Source organism: Heterocephalus glaber, unplaced genomic scaffold (assembly GCF_053883595.1).
Source record: "Heterocephalus glaber isolate CG9 unplaced genomic scaffold, H.glaber_assembly_v1.0 deba00001547, whole genome shotgun sequence".
NCBI lineage: Eukaryota > Metazoa > Chordata > Mammalia > Rodentia > Bathyergidae > Heterocephalus > Heterocephalus glaber.
In genome coordinates this window covers 13,438,033-13,456,255 of record NW_028258340.1, presented here as the reverse complement: position 1 = coordinate 13,456,255, position 18,223 = coordinate 13,438,033, and the positions used below count along the sequence as shown (strand labels likewise).

General features: G+C 35.2%; 1 pseudogene; it reads right to left on the bottom strand.

The window, feature by feature from the left end:
* Positions 1–250: 250 nt before the first annotated feature.
* Positions 251–2,258, bottom strand: LOC101712376 (protein CBFA2T2-like; annotated as a pseudogene).
* Positions 2,259–18,223: the final 15,965 nt, after the last annotated feature.

The following is an 18,223-nucleotide window of genomic DNA, read 5'->3' as shown; positions in this document are numbered from 1 at the left end:
TTGCATGAGGACTGTAGCTGGGCGAGCTGCTGCTAGCCTGGCTTGGCACATTGAAAGTATGTTGACTCATGGAGGCAGGGTGAGCTTGTGGTCTGCACAACAAAGGGCTAGCTTTACCAGCTTCAGTGGGAGAGGAGCACACCAGGAAAGCCATGGAGGAGACAGCTCAGGTAGGGTACCTGTGTGCAGAGAGCATGGCACACTACTTCCACCAAGGACACAGATGGAAAGTTCCAGGGAGGTGGGGGGGCGCACACTGCTTGGATGGGTCCTGTCACTGCTTCATTTCCTACGGATGACCCAACAGCTACATGCTCCAACAGCCAACCCCCATGCAAAGATCTGTTGTGTGGAGGGCTCATCAGGGTCAGTGGAGTGTTGGGCTTAGAGTCCATTGGTGTCGATGGCTGTCACAGAGGCAGGTGTTGAGGAACGTGAGGTGGTGGCTGAGGTCTTGTCCAGGGCTGGGCTGGGCACTCTGCAATCAGTGGACCTGGCTGAGGAGCCCCTCCCTCTGGGCAGCAGCGGTCGGCTCTGGCTGTGGGGACTCTGATCATACAGGCTCTGGCCACAGAGGTGGTAGTGCCGCTCCCAGTCCTTTTGTTGACAGAAAGAACGTCAGTACGTCACAATTTTGCAACCACTGTATGTCTCACTGGCTTTGGGGCCACAGTTCCAGCAATTCTCGGTGGACTCCTCTTGCTCATTGATGACGAGGAAGACATCCTCTGCAGCCATCTGCTGTGGTTTGCTCCATTGGAGCTCTCTCTGTTGCAATCACTTTGAAAGCTTTTTGCTCAGCCTCAGCAACAGCCTTCTGTACTTCAGACATGGCCTGAATTTTCACCTTATTCATAGCTTCTGTTTTCTTCCAGAACCCTACAGGTACATATCTTGTTCCTGGTCTACTGTTGAATTCCCATTGAGAATTACTACTTAGAGAATCTGCACTCCCGGGGGGGGTGTTGCCTGGAGACCAACTCAGTCCATGTTTTCCTTATCTCTGTATTTTCGTTAAATCATCTTTTCCTGTAGTTCAGTTCTTCCCGATCAGATTCCTGACAGCACCTGAGAACTGCCATGGAGTGCCTGGTTTTTTCCACCATTTCCGTTATACAATTCAGGGCATGGTCAAGATGGTTCCATTCATCAGCCCATTCCCTCTCTACCAAACGGTGGTCTACCAATTCATCCTGATAGCCTCCATTTAGGCCAAGATTGTGGTGCCTCTCTCGAGCTTCCTGATGTGCTAGCATCTTGTTACGTTCCCGATACAGGTGGGAAGTTCCAGTATCTTCTAAGGTGTAGTGCTGAAAAGGTGGAGGAGTGGGGTGGAACTGGCCCCCTGGATTCATAAGGGGAACAGTGAGGGCAGGACTATGCTGAGAAGCAGGGCTGATGGTACACACTCTCTTGGCAGGAGGTTCAGGAGGAACAGTGTCTCTATCAAAATTACCTTCTTCTCTCCTCTCTGGACTGGGCCTCTTCCCATTTCCTCATACCTCCATGAGCAGCTCAGAAGAGTCGGCTGAAGATGTGATACTGGTGTTAAGCAGAAGGTGTTTGTGCTGGGCCAAGTAGTGGGATGGGGTCTGCTTGGCAGCCCGAGCACAGTACAGCAGTTCCCTCTGCAGCAGGGGCAGGTTGGACTTGAGAAATGGAATCACACAAGGACGAAGAGGAAAATTTATGGCCTCTTGGAGCTTACAATGGAATTCTTCAATAGTCACTGTTGAGTTCACCAGTGCTAAGACATGTGTCCGAAGCTTCTCTCCAATCTCAGGTGAGATGTCATTGCCAAGCTGCTGCAGAGTGGTAAGAAACCGGTTCAACTTGCTGAGTTGTCAAGCACCACAAGTGGCTGGCAACTTCTGATTTGTTAGTGCTGATGATGCAGAAGAGGCAGGACCATTGCTGAATCTCTATGGTGGGGACGGTGCACCATTCAGGTTATGAGGAGAATGGTTGATGGCACTGCTTAATGCTGTAGGAGTAAAGGACACTGGCCTTGGTCCTCCAGGATTTATTGGTGGGAGGGGTGGGCATGATGGGTGGTGAAAATCTTGACTGTATCTTTACTTCCACAGGTGATCCAGGCATTGCTGGGACCCTTTTCTCAGAAACAACAGAACTGATGATCCATTTTTGACAGCTCCTCACAGCCATGCAAAAGTAACACGAACATTTTTTGGGCTTTTGATGTTCACTGCCATTATCTGCTTCAGCTGGAAGGCGCCTGCTCCAGGGATGCCCACCATCGCAGAGCGTCTCCCGCCTCTGCCCACAGCCCAGGTTCCTCCAAAAACAAATTATTTATGTTTTCAAATGTCTTTTTCTTTTGGGATCTACAATTTTTCAGCAGTGTGCAAGTCAAGATATGTCCCTGCTCAAGCTGATAGAGAAAAATCCATGCTGAATGCTGGCACCAGCAGGCAGTAGTATTAGGGCAGGAGTGCCAATGCCTGGAGTTTCAAATCCAGAATAATTCAGGCTGAACCTCACCTCTGTCTGTGGGGGTGGGGCCTGGGACTTTCAGGTTAAATACGTCTGGGGGCCTCTTTCCATCCTGGCCACAACTCCCTAACTACAGCTGTCTATTTTGGCTGATTCTCACCCAGTCACTGTGGGAATATATCATTGGAAGCCATGAATTGAAACCAGGTTCAATCAGCTCTTCCTCAGAATGGCGCTTGACTAAGCACTCTCTCCAGCATATACGGCAGATGGTTAGGCTGGAGTCACTCACCAGTTGTTTTGAAAGACTCAAGAGGAATCAGAACGCTGTACTATCCCTGGTCTCTGGTCTGTTCCGCCACAGCATTTCCCCCTAAATCCCTCTGGAGATTCCCTCTGGGAATCCCTCTGGAGTCCCCACATATCACTTTGTCTCTAGATTTGGTTTCCCTTTTCTATGAGCCTGGAACCTGGAGCCAGGGAGAAAGTGCGGATTGTCCCTTACCACCTCTGTATTGTTTTCTGTCTCTTCAATTTCTCTTAGGTTTTAATTTTCCTGTCAGACTGTTCCTGGTTCCCAGGGATCTACTTCTCTCTCTCTTTTTTTTTCCTTCCCCAAGTTGCTATTTTCAAGTGTCTGGCTTCTGAATCTTGGAGAGGCTGAGTTCTTCTTTCTTACCACTCTGCAATGTTCCTGGAAGTCATCTTGCAGTTCTCAGCATTATTATTATTCATGATGAAAGATAATAAAGCAGTAAAATTAGAACTAAATCAAAAAGTGTATTTTCAAGAGCTATTTGAGGAAGATTGTTTTCCTCATAGATCTTTCAATGGTCCCAAAATGATGTTAATAGCTTCCATATAGATCTTGACCAGCTAGGATAAAGTAGATTTATTTTTCAGACAGTAAATTTTAATCAAATTCTATTACCAGGTGTGTAATTTCTTTAACTTAAAATGTGATGAGAGTATAAGGTAGTAGTGAGAATATATTAAATGTCTCTTAATAGAAAGATTTCATTATATATTCCTTTTTACACAAAATCATTTTCTTTTATCACAATAACTCTGAAAATGCAATACAGGTTTGAAAACTTAATCTTATTTAAATAAAATTTAATCAACCATTAACTTTAGTTAAGTATAGTAAGATAAAACAAAGCAAACTTTTATATATCTGAATGAGACTGGTTATTCCCTGGTACCATAAATATCACTTGCCTACTTATTAAAATTTTGTTATATTTTAATCATGAAATACTTATGAAATTTATTTTAGCTCTGCAATTTGGCATTTATGTGCCATGCCTTTGAATACTAATGTTAATTCATTATATTATTTGTGGCTATTAATCAGTTTTTACTATAGATTGAAGAAAAGAAGACTTACAACATTTAATTTATTAAATATTTTAGTTCAGAAAACTTTCTAATAATTTTACCAAAGCAAATTCTTCATTGAGATTATAAAAACATTTCTGAGATAAATGGTATTGGTTTCCAGTTCTTCAATTTTAAGTTGAACAAATAATTTCAATAATTGAATAATAATTGAGGAAGTTGACAAAGTATTGGACTCGTTCCAGGTGGATATATTCCAATTTTGTTATTAATTTAAGCCTCATGACATTAATCTCATCTTATCTGCAATTGTAAAATTAAAATATTCAGGTAAATGGAATAATATCTATTAAAAGTAACACCATTAAAAATTAATTGTATGACCTAATAATAATAATACTCTCTCCTTGTACTGCAAAATGTGCATGACTAATATTAGCTGATAAATAATATAATTTGTGTGTGATATCACATTTTCATCGTATTACTAAGAACCTATGAGATATAATTGGATACATATAATTAACATTTCTTTCATAATTATTTCTCTCTTTTAAGAGAAAACAATTACTTTTTTGCTTCCAATGAAGGGGGAAGAATATTATACTGAAAATATTTTTATTCATTTACTAAAGAAATATTTAATAGTCATTGAATCTCTATGATGTGTACTATTTAGAGAATTGTTCACAAGCAATAGTACCCAATTTGAACAATATTGGAAGGCAATGTAGATTTCATGAAAAGAACAGAAAGATTGATTTTTTTCATTAAGTTTATTGGTACATTTTAGGTATACAAAACAGTTAAATTCATCATTGGGATCTTGTACCTTTACATGATGTATCTTGGTTCTTATTTAAAGGTTGATTTATAATGACTGAACCAGTTATATAACTGAGGAGCATGCAGAAAAACTCAAAAGAAAAGCAAAAGAATGAAGCAAATATGCAAAAAATGCAGATTTAAGAGACTCTCCAACTTTGCACACATAGCTTCAGTCTCTATGTTCTAACTGCAATAGCAGTATGTAAAAAGCCTAACCTTGATCAGGTGTCCACCTGGAGCTATCAGCAATGTCCATGGGAAGTGATAATTTAAATAATAAGAACATGTGGTTTATGGTGATAGTGTACAGAAGTACACAAAGGGAGAATGCAGGGTAACTTAGAATATCTTTGAGATATTTACAACATTGGAAAAAGTAGATGATACATGCATAAGAACAACTAGTTGTTCCAATGAATTAAATGACAGATTTGAGGCCCACGGCATAATTTAAACCACATAATTATCAATAGTTGACCATTTTGCCCATGAGACTGGCTACTTAATGTGTTATAATCTGAAATGTTTTCAAGAAGTCATGGTGAAAACAACTGGAGAAACAAAATAACTGTGACTGCATCAAACTGAGGGGACAATCCAAGAGAGCAAAGGGGAAGTAGAAGTGACATAGTTTACATGGTCACTCTGTGCTAAACATTGTACCTTATACTAGAGTGCACTTAGGCCTCTTTCAGTGTCTATGATTTGTTTTGATATTACAGTATTCATGACAAAGCAGAATTCCACCATTTTAGGAGTCTGAGGTATCAGGATCCCATGTCTGAGTTTGGCCCGAACAATTTAGCCACTTGGCAAGACTGTCTCAAAATAAAATATTTTAAAAGAGCTGTGGATGTAAATCAGTGGCAAGTCCCTGTACCGCCACCACCACAACAAAGCAGCAACAACAAAGCAGCATCTGGTGAGATGTTAGGTGTTAGATCTGGTCACATATGTAGAACTCAAATTATCCTACCTCACATTTAGACTGCATCCACATTTATGTAATCAGATGGCCACTTGTGGACATCTATATTTGTGACCATTATCTTCTTAATCTTGGAAAAATGAATTACAGTCTTAATAAGCAGTTTTAAAGACACTGCAGTAGCCCAAATAAGAGCTGATGAGATAGTTTAAAGTTAAAACATGATTCTTACTCAAAGATGAGCCTGAATCTATATTCAATTTCTTCTATATTGCTTTGTGATCTTGAGAAAGTCATCATCTTTACACCTCAGCTTCCACATGCCTAAAATCTAAATGTATTGTCACAAAGAATGTCATGATTAAGTGAGATAATGCCCTAATTATTATGAGACATAAATCACATCAGTTTGTTTACAAAGTAATTGCTGAGCAAATAAACTGGCACAGATAACAATGGGTTTTAAAGAGTAGAAGAAGCATAGAAGAATACATTGTCAACAGAAGGATGTAATATTTGATTTCAGGTAGGTAGTGAACAACACTATATAAAGAGAAAGAGTAGCCCTGAAAATGGGGCTAGAAGAATAAAAATTTAATGAATTTTGGTGAACCACTACCCTAGATTGCCCAAGTCATTTGTAATTTTATCATCTACTATCCTAGTTTTTCCACGACTTTTCCAATTTTATCACTGAAAAGTTCTGAGTCTTGAAAAATGTTTGTATTACAGGAAAACTGAAATTGCTAACCACCCTAATCTCAGTTCATTACATGGAATTTAGAGAAGATCTATGGTCTCAGTAGAGGATTTAACAAGTTGATCAGAAAATATCTGAAGTTCCATACTAAAGAAGAAGTACACTGATCTGATGATAGGAAAGAAAAAGGAAAATGTGAAGGAAAGAGCTTCTATGGATGTGTTCCAAAACCCAGAAAATATTTAATGCATAATAGGTACTCAATAAATATTTCTGAATGGATACATAAATGGATTTTAGCAATTCATAGCAAAATAATAGAGAGACTATTAGATATCTCTTCAAAATTTATTTTCCCTTTCCTCATTTTAAAAGTAGAAATTTCCCAAATTTTATCTGGACCTTTCAAGAGACAATATTACCAAGCCTCATGGCTCCTAGTGTGGCTACATGATTAAGTTTGACCAACAGGATATAAGACCAAATTACATGCCAAATTTTTGTCATGGTTTGAAAAGTAACCAGCTTGTTCTCCACTGCAGAAGTTATCATAGAACTTACCATTCAGATGAGGGAAATTTAAGGAATGGTGGAGAAACAACTGAAAAAAGACTTAGTCTGTGGATAATCTCAAAGGAGATGGATGCTACGTTCTCTGGACTATTTATAAGCCCAGGTTTTCATGTGAAAGGCAAGCACATTTGCCACTGTTATTAGGTCACTGTTAAAAAGTGTTGAAGTGGACTGGATGCAAGGCTTAGTTGTAGAAATTGTTTAGAGGGGTTGGGGATTTAGCTCAGTGGTTCTGTCGCCTGCCTCTTAAGTGCAAGTTCCTAAGTTTGACCCCCAGTACCAAAAAAAACAAAGCGAAACAAAACAAAACTAGAAATTGTTTAGTATGTGCAAGGGTTTTGGTCCAATTCCCCCCAAAAGCTTTTGTCCTTCAAATATAGGTGAAAACATGGAAGGCCATATATGCCTTATTTACTGTGGTATGAAACAATCTGAGTGAAATTGGATTGAGTTGGGAAAGCCTATGCATATTATTGAAAAATTTCTTGTTTTGTTAAAAATGAACATTTTAAAATTTAAGTAATAGCGATGCCACTATTTTAAAATATTAAAGCTCTGTGTGCTGTCTTGTAACTCTCTCAGTTGTATCTCATTTATATTATTCTCACTGAAATTATTAGATCAAAAACAGTTTATAAAATGAATGATAATTTAAAAAATATATAGATATGGATGAAGCAAACTACAGAAACTATTTTGTTTCTGCAAGAAAATGTACTCTACATTTTGTACTCAAAATACATCCGTGTGAATTAGACTCATTGCCATTTAGTTTATTGAAAAATAAAGTCTGAATAATTGAGATTTGGTTTCATCAGATCATCATATTAATTTATAAGAAAACTTAAGACTCTAAACATTTATCAGAGGACATATGAGGCTCCAGTTCACTGTCCAAAATTCAAACGAAGATGATTTTGTCTTTTTGTAATTTTAGGATATTTCACTCCTTACTAAAATTGTATTCAGAATTTTTTTTTTTAATAACTCAGGTCCTTGCACTTGTGCAGCAGGCGGAGAAACCACCGAGCTAAATCCCCGGCCACTGTATTCAGAAAAATTTGCTGAAATATTTGAATCTTAACTCTAAAATTGTTTAAATCAGATCATTTCTAGTTATTTTTAGTATCTACCTATAAATAAAAAACAAATACTTCTCCTTGAGCACTATATAAATCTCAGATAAGAGGGGTCGCCTTTTCATTATAGTCACACTTTAAGTTTTATTTACCTTGTAATTAGTATTATATAAAACACAGGCTCTCTAATATTAAATCTGACTTCCTAACAGGCATCAAGTACATTTGCAAACAAACAAATATAAATAATTCTACTATAACAAAGGTTAAAACATTTCATTATTCCAATTCTTGGATGAGATCACAAAACCACTCAAATCAGTATTTTGACATGAGTTTACATGAACAAATCTCACACGAACAATCTATGTCTTTTTCAAAATGTTGTGCTTCTATTTTACTGGTAACATATCAAGTGAAACACTACATACTTGGAAAATTGAGTAAAATCTTTGCGTTATTTTCAATTTAAAATTGGTTGCCAAATTAAAGTAAAGGGAAATAATTTGCATGTAATGTATGCTTTATGTGATAATGTAAAGTATTTGACGATTTATCTTATTTATTTATTTCAGATTTCCCATTAACATTTTGTTTTTGGTTTTGTTTTTTTGGTACCGGCTATGGAACTCAGGTCCTTGCCCTTGAAAGGCAGGCGCGGTGCCACTGAGCTAAATCCCTGGCCCCCATTAACGTTTTAACCAAGCTCATATTTCTGAAATTAAGGCTGCAACATATGTTCTCAAACACTCTTTAAAATTAAAAGAAAATCATAAAAATAGAGTAAGAAAAAATAAAAGAGTCTGGATTTGGAAATTGCAGCTATTACAAATTTTTCTCATTTCAATTTGGACAGAATAATTATCTTATATATTCATTAATAATTTTAATCACTGTTAATTAGAAATGAAACAACTTTTGAAGACAGTATGTAATTTTAAGAACCGAGCACTTGCTGAGCAATACTTAAATGATACATTGCATAAAACAATAAATGGACAATCAGCATTCTATAATTCAAGAAAACTGTGCCTTCAGTATTTTAAATATACAAGGTGTGATCAAATAATATAGTGAATAGTTAAATTAAAAATAAAACAAATTATTACAGTAAAAGGCATATTATCATTAATCTCTCCAAATATTCTCTCTTGCTTCAAACACACCTATCCCATCATTCTTGACATTTTCTGAAGCAGTTCTGGAATCCACTTTCACGTCTTTTTGCGGCTGCCTCTTTGTCCTGAACTGATTCAAAACATTTATAGCGATTTCTCCCAAAGAAAAAGATTGCAGTGTGTCCTCATCTTCCTTACTAGTGGGATTTGGAACTACACGACTTCTGGGTCTTCCTCAAAGTGAAAATGATCATGAAAGAAAAAGGTTTGGAATCAATTTATGATATGGAGGCAGCCACCACAGCTCTACTAAAGACACTCACAAAACAGGACTGCTAGAACTGCTTCCTAAAGAGACACGAACATGGTATAAGTGCATTCAAACTTAAGAGGAGTATTTTGAGGAAGGTTAATGACAGTGTAATTTTACCGTAATATTTTTTAATTTAAATGCTCACCAGAAGATTTGATCATATCTCATATTCATGACTGATTCTTTGACCCTTCCATCTTCAGTAATGTTGTCTGAACTTTTAGAAATATTGTAAAGTTTGTCAATTCAGAGGCAGAACTTCTCAAAAATATTCACACATGACTTCTACTATTATATTCTGCCTCACTGCTGAACAGAAGTATTTCCAGTTACTTTGTTATTTTATATGATCTATCAGAAAACAAACTATGTCCTTAAATGCCAAATATCCTTGGTATTCATTATCTTGTCATTCTCTCCAGTGTTTTTAAATAAACAAAAATTAAATAAATAATAAAATATGAATATGAGTTTCTACAAATATGATATATGAATACACATAAATATTCTTTCAAAAACATAATTGCTAACCTGGTAAATAATGTAAAAAAGAAAGTACTTAAAAGAATAAACCTGAAAAATATAGAGTATATTAAATTAAGCTCAATTGATAAATAGTGAATCTGTTCCAGGAACATAATCATATGAATAATTCAATTGATGACTGTGTACACATGAATTTTCTCATTGTGGCAATATCCATCCTTATTTTTATAAGGATTGTGTAAAAATCAGAGCAACACTGTAACAAATGCTGCTTATCTTTTTATGTTTTCTCTTTTTTGTTCAAATAATTATTTCATCAAACTACTTATTCAAGGGTACCTTAATATTGCATATACAGACTAGTTTTTAAAATTTACTTTTTTCAAATTTTTCATTTACAAAATGAAAAAAGTATTATTTTAGTTGTATGAAATATAATTAATTACGTCAAAAACACTTGAATATGAAATTACATATTTGTGTAATTTAAGCATAATTTTCTGCATAGGATGGAATACTTCCCAGTGATCTTGTGGAAAATAAAAATGTAATCTATTCAGATAATAATTATACAAAGATACAGTATTAATGTCTTCATTGGGCCTTACCTTTAGGATATTCTGGACCCATGAACACTACAAGAACAATAAATAAGAGTATTGAATCTCATAAATATGTGAAATGTTTTATTTTGGATAATTCAGATGCATAAAAATATAAATTGAAATCCAAGGGAAAAGGGGAGTACTAGAAAGGTCTATCTGTGGAATTTATTAGGCTGTGTTCTTGTGCATTAAGCCAATAATACAGTATATTCTACTAAACTGCAGAATTTGTTGGTGTCCTCAAATTGAAGTATATTTGTAATATGTAGAATATTTACAGTTATTATGGTTTATGTCTAGATTTCGCCCTAAGGGCTCATGTACTCATAAGTGGGCTTTTGCAAAGTGACTGGATCCTGGAGGCATTATACTGAACACTGATGAGTTTATAGCAAAATGTGATGTTAGGAGGTAAAGCCTGGATGAAGGATGTGGATCACTTAGGGGTGTGGCCTATAAGGATGTATCTCCTTCCCTCTTTTGATTTCTTGCTGCTTCCTGCCACCATGCCATGTGCTGTTTCTCCTTTCCATTCCTTGCTCCCATGCTGCCCTGCCTTAGAGCCAGCTGACTGTGGACTAAAAGTTTTACATACTGTGAACCAAAATAAAGCTCTCCGTCCTTAAGTTGTGAGTGTCAGCATTTTGTCATACCAATGAAGAAAGTAACTAAGGCAACAGTATATTAAAATATTTAATATAAGTTCATTTTTTAATTTTAAAATTTAGAGGTTGATGCCTAATATGTACAAGGCCCTGAGTTTGATTCCCAGTACTAAAAACTTTTTACAGGTTGATAGTTAACACTCTGGACTGAGAATTAAATATGTGAAATATACAGTACTGAAAAAATGAAATTTGAACTGAGTTAAAATAGCTGAGAAAAATTGCAAAACTTCTGGCTATAAATACTTGGTCTTATAAGATTAAATTGAAAATTTGTGTGATCAAAGTTAAAATTAGTATCACATCACCGATCTCATCCTATAAATCCTTAGGGAATTAGTGTTCTGGCAATGTATCACTCAATAACAATGGATTTCCATTTCATTGAATTTATACTGTGACAAGTAGTGAAGTACTTTTCCAATGGGAAGAGTGCACAAAGAAAATATGGACACAGAACAAAAACAACAGAAAGTACTCTGGGTTTGAATATAATTTGGGGAATAAATATAAAACAATAAAAGTACAGTAAACAAGAAAAGTACAATAAGAACAGATGACTCAGTTGAAAATGGAAAGTATGCAGTTATTCTACATGGAAATGTTAAAGTAAATAGTGGAGATTACCCCAACAGAAATTATAAAAAATGAAATATCTTTATCTATATATCATATGTACACAATATATTTTGAACTTAATACATATGAATAAATTTACATCAATTTTAAAGTACATTTCTTTATATAAATTTCTGGTATCTTTTTAGCTCTTTGTTAAAACGATCTAATATTTAGTACATGATCTGTTTCAGAATAGTGCAATTACTATTTGGTGTTGTTAAATTATTGAAAATAAACTAGACAAAGAACTCACATATAATTTAATAATCAAGCAACTTCTAAGCTAAATAAGCAAAAGGAACATGTTTATATTTCCTTTGTCTCTCTGAAACTTGTGGAAGAACTATTGTGAAGTAATATGTGCAAAAAATGAATATTTTTATATTCCTATGAAGTTTGTCTTATACTGAATATGAATACACTTTTTATTTTCAATGTGAGTAAAAGAAAACTACATCAGCAGAAGATACATGCAACACTACTATTAGAATTTTAACAGCATTATCTAGGCTTTCTTACATCATTTTGATCTAATGAGTATATATTATAAATTTTAAATCATTCATCTCTATGGAAAATATACGATGAATTATCTCTGAGAAATATAAAGGAAACATTTTGAAATGTTTCTAAAGCATTTTGAAAATAATTTAATAGTTATCAAACATTTATATCTAGTATAAATTTTTAATTCAACAGTAAGAATACTGCAAGTTTAAATAGTGACATTTCTTATCAAAGCACTGTTGGAGGTGTGGGTTTTTAACCCCAATTTTAAAAATTGAAGCTATATAAACAATAGTTGTGGCTTTCACTTTGGATTGTAGAAAATTGAAAGAAGTGTTGCTTCCACTCTTACTACAACACAAAAAGAGTCAAAGTAAAGCAAGTTTACTAAGCTCTGGGGATCTGCAAAACAACATTGTCCCTACAGTCAACAGTAAGGTATCACACAATGGAATACTTAATACAGTAGACCTCATGTTAAATATACTTAGCACAGTAAAACTCCAGATTATTTTAAAATTATTTGACTTTTTAATCAATAGAGACCTGAGAGCATTTGTCCTAAATCTAAAGATCAGGACTGTGGGGAGAGATGAGAGATGAACAGGCATTCATCTAAGGTAGACACAATCAGGTACTGATAAGAACTGGCTCACACTGATGACAAATTGTGAAGGTCAAGTATGGTCTGTTAAGACACTTTGAAATATCTGACTTTAGAAACTGGGAGGATCTATATACTTTTGAATGTTATTTCTCCACAAACCTGACCAGGTGATTACAAATAACATTGGAAAAAGCCCTTGTGTAAGCTTGTAGCAGGAAAATAACAGACAAGAAACTCTGTCTTCTCCTCTAACTATAAAAGAGAGCAAAAGCCTCGATTTGGGGTATAAGGTCAACAGACACTGTTGGACTTAGTGAACTGGTGAACATTCATTGCATTTGGGATAAAGAAACAGGTATAGAAACCTGACTCTTGGATAAAGGGCATGATTATGCATCAAAATTATGCTAAAAATTGAGACAAAATAACCAAAAATGAATGTCCTTGGCACCCTTAATCTCACTACTACAGTCAAACTAAGAAGTTTTTAATAACAAGTAATGGGAAAAATAGAGTTGTGATGCAGTAGTAGGGGAATAAAAGTGTTCAAAGAATCTCAGAGTCACATTGCAAGGGAAAACTTATAAATCAGATTCTTTGAGAAACTGCTTTGGTAAACTATGAAAGTAAAAAGAGAGTGAAATATTTTTAAATTGCTGATGGGAAAAAAAGCCAACCCAGAATTCTATACTCATCAATTTTATCTCTTCAGATTGAAGGAGAAATATTTTTTCAACAAACAAACATGGGAAGAATTAACTGCCAGCATACCTACAAAGGCATAGCACAGGGGAATTTTTAGGGAGATGGAATTGTTCTCTGTAGAAATATTGTGATGGGCACACAGCTTTATGCATTTGAAACAATGCAGAGGACTTTAGAAAAGAAAATATGAATTTTCTGAAAGTAAATTAAATGGTAAAAATTTGTGTGGGGAAAAACAGAATACAAACTGCAAAGTTAACCTAACTGAATAAAAATTGATCACATTATCACACCGAACTGTAAAGGAAAAATAGATTTGAAAAACAATGTTTTATCTGGATACTGCAAAAATAAAAACAAAAAAGTATAAAAACCATAGACTCTAGTTGTTAAATTCATTTCCCATTGGTATATGAGTTAGTTATTCTGAAATATTTTCTTTGTATCCTTAAGTTGATCACTGTGGATTGTGAGATGTAGGTTTCTCCCTATCAGAGATGGAGAGAGAAAAAACTGGAATCAATCCTTTGTTGCTGTGTTGGAATTGGATATAACAATAGGAGTTTATTTTCTAAATGTGTAGATAGAAAACTAGATGCTGAAATAAATTTACATATGTTTGAATGAACTGGTATACATTTCCTAGATTTATTTTTTTAAAAGGTCTAAATATGGTGATTTACCAGTAGCTAAGAACTGCTCCTTTCATGCTGATATGGATTTCAAAATATCATTCTTTAATAGAAGGGACCAGTACTCCTTAGAGAATTGACTGAATTCAGAGTTGGGGCAGAGAAAGTGAAAAATTAGCTTTGGATATCTTGTGACAAGAGAAACTAAGAAAGTACCCCAAAAGGGGTTGAGAATTGGAGCATGTTGAAAGTTGAAAGAGCACAGGAAGCAGCCTAAAGGAGCTGCTAATAGACATTGGCTGGAGCGATGAAATGATGATTTGGATTATAAATCAAAAGTTTAATAGTTACCTATGATATAGATAAATAAATGCATTGACAGGTAGATAGGCAGATGAATAGATGTGTCATTGATGAAGCAACAGCTCTTCATTTCAGAATTGCAATCTATAAACATGGGAAATAGAAAATTACTATTGGATTATAATAGTAACCATTGTTGCAGGAAGGATACAGTGATAGTCTCTAAAGTGGGTAGTTCAAAGTTTAAGCAGAATTAGATCATATTTACAGTCTCACATTATAGTCAATTATTTTTGACAGCAATGCTCTATCTTATTATGAAAAGTGAATTAGATAATACTGAACCATTGCTTCCAGGGAGAAAAAGTTAGATTCCTGCAAATGCATGATCACGTTTCATCAACTAATCAATATGTGTTTAATGTGTTACTGTGCAAAGACACCTTAGTGTATGCTGTTTATTTATTAACATTGAACTCACAAACAACAGCACCATAGCTCATGCCTGAAAGAAATTTATCTAGCATATGTTATTGTCTCCATAAAGTACATCACAGACTTTGTACATTTAGCAACACTTATCCTCAGCAATACATTTGTGAGCCATTTTAACCACAAAATTGGGAAAATGTGGCAGCATGTAGCTTGTAAATATAATACAAGTTTACAAAATGAGACTGAAAACAAGAAGATAGAATGTTTTCTTGTTTTACGTCAGTTAAGACTATAACCATGGATGAGAAATATTTTGCTGCTCTGTCACATTCCATGCAAAAATTGCCACAGGTATTGATTTTGAAGTTTCAAGTGGATTTTAATGAGGAGCCTAATTCACAAATACACAACCACAAATAATGAAGACCAACTGCATATTTTCCCAAAAACTATTTAGAGAATTCAAAAGAAAAAACAGAAAATTTAAAGTAGAGGATCCCAGCAGACACCATCTTAGGTAAATGTTCACAGTTAACATCATCATTTATGTATATGGATACATGAATCTTTGACACAATAAAGTGCATATATCATCTCTTTAGTACTGAGGCAAGATTACCTCAATGGTTGCATAATACCAGTATAATCAATGGGTTATATTAGACAAACAAAAATTATATAATATTTAAAAAATATTTATTGGTCTCTACAAGCATTATGACTATGAAAACAAAGAGAAACTGGTAACTATCACAAATTGACATGAAATATGACAACTAAGTACACCATAAGATCTTGGGTTGATTGTGAATCAGAAAAAAATTATTAGAAAATGTTTAGGATGCAAACAATTTTAGTAAATTCTTAAATAATATTATACCCAATATCATTTAGTTGTTTTTAACATTATACCAGTGTACTGTAAAAATATTAACAGATAATGTTGGGCAAACTCTATTATTTACACAACTCTTCTATTGTCATAAAATTTTATTAAAATTAAAATTTTGTTTATGTAAAGAACCATAATAAGACTTCATGGGACTAACTTTCTTCTGGATTGCTAAGGTAAATCTGTCAGTTACGGTTTTTTATTTCAAAAATCCAAAATAAATTATATTATATATAGTGCATATATTTAGCTACCTATTATGTACACACATAAATAATGTGTACAGTACATAGTTTTAGTAGTAGAGTAGTTTTAGGTTTACAGAAAAAATAAGAGGAATGTACAAAGCTTCCCAATATGCTCTCTGATTGCACACATGCCAGATTTCTTTATTATCAAAATCTTCCACCACTGTGAGGTATTTGCTACAACTGTTGAATGTACATTTACACTTTAATCACACAAAGGTCATAGTTTATATTAGGGTTTGCCTTTAGTAATGTAAAATTTAAGGATTTAGAAAAACATATGATATGTATTCATGATTATTTCATGTTTTGGTTTAGATCTGGAATGTTTCTTCAAAATTCTCAAGTGCCTAGATGTGGGACTTTTCCAGCGTGCTTGGATGGTGGGATGATATACTCATTGGTGGAGTCATACAATGGTGATTTAAGAGATAGAGTATGCTCTTGGGATGTGGGGCCTGATCAGAAGAGGTGAGTCACTAAGGTTATCACCCGGAAGGGCACACCATCCTTCCCAGTTCCTCTCTTCTTTTTCTTCTTCCTGGCCTCATGATGTGAACAGCTTTCCAGCACCCAGATCTTTCCATCATTCTGTTTCTGCCTCACAGCCACCAATGTCTGTCTATAAACATAAGCCAAAATAAACCTCTCCACTTTTAATTTTCTTGTGTCAAGTACCAGTGAAGAGGAAGTGACCGAGACAGATTTTAGTATTAGGAGTGGGAACATTGCTGTGACTACCTGACCCTGTGGTTCAAAAGCCTTTAGAATTTGTCTGTGGGAAGAGTTGGAAATGTTTATAGATGTTAGCTAGAGAAGACCTGGAATGCTATAAGCTGAACTTGGTAGGAAATGCTGGTCAGAGCTCAGAAGACCTCAATTTTCATAGAAATGTAGACAGTAAAGAACAGGCTTTAGTTGGGAAAAAGGGCTCTATTGGCAGTTGGACTTGAGAACATGTGTGCTATACTCTGGCATGAAATTTGTCTACATACTTCACTTTTCCTGAGATTTTGTGGGAGAATAAGATTAAGAACAATGGGCTATGTAGTCTGGTAGAGAAAATGTCAAGGAAACCCAATGTTCAACCTATAGCATGAGTACTGCCTGTTGCTTTTAGTGATATCTATAGTGAAAATCAGGAGTAAAAGTCAGAGTTTAATGATTTTAAAAGGGTAGAGTTTAATCAGAAAAGCAATGTATGATAAATGTGTGTAAAATTTCATTGCTGTAAAGATTGACATTATAAAAAAGCCAAATACTTTACATCTGGACAACAGGAAACATATCTTGAGAACCTCTCAGGAATCTGCAAAATCTTGACCTTCACAGACAAAAGAGTGCAAAAGAGAAAGATTTTATTTTAAGAAAAGAGTCTCAAAGCATCCTGTTTAAGAAGGTCCACCTAGAAAATCAGCTGTTGTTTAGGATTAGCCATTCCCACACTCAGGCCTCTGCAGCCATAATCCAAAGTGGCCTGGCTAATAAGCTAGCAGCATACCTTGAGGTCATGTATGTGGTGCTGGTTTTATGGACATTCAGAATGCAAAAGGTGTTCTACCATGGAAGCTTCCATCCAGATTTTGAAAGAAGGCCTGTGTAATGTTTTATATGTAGATGTTGAACCAAAGCCTATGTGTTCATAGGTTGGCTTTTAGGAGGTAAATAGATCATGGGCAAGTGATACTCATTGAATTAGTCCACTGATGAGTTTATAGCTAAATGTGATGTTGGGAGGAGGGGAGTCACCATGGGTGTGGTCTTGAAAGGTATATCTCCCTTCCTCCTCCTTTGATTGCTCTCTGCTTCCTGCCTGCCTTGCCATGAGCAGTTCTCTGCCATGTTGCCCTGCCTTTGAGCCAGATGACAATGGACTGAAATCTCTACAAGCAATGAGCCAAACTAAACTTCTCCTCTTTTAAACTGTGAGTGTCAGATATTATGTCTCAGTGATGAGAAATTAACTAAGATAGTCTAGGAAGCCAGGCAGTATGCCCTAAGGGGGCAGTGCATGAAGCTGTGGGAGTGGAGTCTAAAAGTGAAGTGGATATCCCAAGAAGTTGGAGAAAGTAGAATGCAGAATATCTGAGCAAAGCTACAGAGAGTGATATGACCTTTAAGAGAGAAACTATGAAGTGCTACAAACGGCAATGCTGTAAGGGCCGGGCTGATCTTGTCCTTTG